Source organism: Octopus sinensis, unplaced genomic scaffold (genome assembly GCF_006345805.1).
Source record: "Octopus sinensis unplaced genomic scaffold, ASM634580v1 Contig00376, whole genome shotgun sequence".
Lineage (NCBI taxonomy): Eukaryota > Metazoa > Mollusca > Cephalopoda > Octopoda > Octopodidae > Octopus > Octopus sinensis.
Window position 1 is genome coordinate 8,256 of NW_021823902.1, and position 1,745 is coordinate 10,000.

Below are 1,745 nucleotides of genomic sequence, written 5' to 3' on the forward strand. Positions count from 1 at the left end.
CTGGTAAGCCGGAGAGCTGCACCATGTTCCATTCTGAACTTGGCTTGGTTTCTACAGCTGGATGCCCATCCTGATGCCAAAACACTCCAAGAGAGTACCAGGTACTCTTTACGTGCCACCAGCACCGATGCCAGTTACGAAACACCAGCATCGGCCACGACTACAATCTCACTTGGCTCGACGGCAGAAATAACAACAAAATGAACATCAGGTAATTACAACACAAATGATTTAATTCCAAAACAATTCATCTTTGTATAAATAACCTTTGAAAAATTAACATTGATCAACATTTAAAATGGTTATGAAATACAGAGTCAGTTTCCTTAGTTTCGCATTCAATGTTTGCAAAAGAAAATATGGCTGTCAAACAATGAAGGCTCCCGTGACCTGATCTTTTGTATTTCAGCTGCGTGTTTGACAATATTGAAGTATTGGATAAACTTCCAATATTTTAGTGTGCATGATATTAGACATTATAAGCGGTGTAGTAAAGATTGTTTGTCAACATAACGTGGTAGTTCTGGTTTAGGACAAATGTTGCTGTAATTTAGCCCCACGAGACATCGTCTCCAGCTGGCTATACGACACAATCTTTGTCCTTATCTTTTCGAACAAGGGAATCTAGCACCCCCACTCAGCTCAAAACAATATCTGTGTATCGCGATTTCCAGGTTATTTTCCTTCCTCAGCACAGAATAATCGCTCGCCTGAGTGGGGATGCTAGACTCCCTTTTTTTGAAAATATACGGACACAGATCGTGTCATATAGCCAGCTGGAGACGATGTCTCATGGGGCTAAATTACAGCAACATTCGTCCTAAACCAGGACTGCCATGTTATGTTGGCAAACAATTTTAATACAAGGTACTGTTGCTGAATATCTCATGTTGTGAGATTTAAGATTAGTAATTTTATTATTATAAGCATTTATAGAGAAACATGTAAAGCAACCACTAAAAGGACGAAAAAAACCTCTGTGTCTATCATTTACGAGGTTTATAATTTCTGAATATGCAACAAAGCTTCTGCTACCACCATCTGCTTTTGGGTTAACTAGACAATCATTCGTTTGCTTAGCTCTAGCAGGATAGGTAATTCTACAACATAGCAAAAAGTCCCATCTGAGTTTTGATAAGTTTTAATGATATGAAGATCCAACCCGCACCCAATCTGAACGAATTTTAAACGTAAATAAACTCTTTACTGTTTTGCTTCAGTCGTTTGACAGTGGCCATGCTGGAGCACCACCTTTTGTCGAGTGTGATCGCATATTTGCGTCGACCGTTGTCAAGGGGGGTTAAACGTAACAAACACTAAATCAAGATGAATAATGAGTGATGTCACCACTCCACAACAGGACTTTAGTCATATTGTGTATTGCCCAGCAAAGCGGCACGCATGGATCACTGCTGACATCAGCAGGATTTGAACTCAAAACACTTAGGGTTTTTACAACTGAATAATTTGCGACATTCTACCGATTCTACCGACCCCTGCAGCCAGACCCTGTTCAGCATTAATTTTGCTAGGTTGCGTTTAATCAAGCTTCTCTGAAACTATAAAAGGAGGTTATAATTGTAGCATTCGTAGTAGTAGTAGTAGTGGCAGTAGTAGCAGTAGGGGTAGTAGTAGTAGTGGCAGTAGTAGTAGTATTGTCAGTAGTAGAAGTAGTAGTAGTATAATAGTAGTAGTAGTAGTGGTGGTGGTGGTGGTAGAAGTAGTAGTAGTAGTAGTGGAAGTTG

General features: G+C 39.8%; 1 protein-coding gene and 1 long non-coding RNA gene across 2 annotated transcripts in view; one reads left to right on the forward strand and one right to left on the reverse strand.

Annotated features, from left to right (window-relative positions):
• Positions 1-212: 212 nt before the first annotated feature.
• Positions 213-1,745, reverse strand: part of LOC115226900 (annexin A4) — an 11,433-nt gene continuing 9,900 nt past the window's right edge. The window contains exon 5 of the transcript XR_005004438.1: positions 213-1,657. The gene's annotated coding sequence lies outside the window, so the exon portion shown is untranslated. The remainder of the gene's footprint in view (positions 1,658-1,745) is intronic.
• LOC118768655 overlaps positions 1,529-1,745 on the forward strand; it is a 2,230-nt gene continuing 2,013 nt past the window's right edge. Inside the window, exon 1 of the long non-coding RNA XR_005004439.1 lies at positions 1,529-1,676. This is a non-coding gene — a long non-coding RNA (uncharacterized LOC118768655). The remainder of the gene's footprint in view (positions 1,677-1,745) is intronic.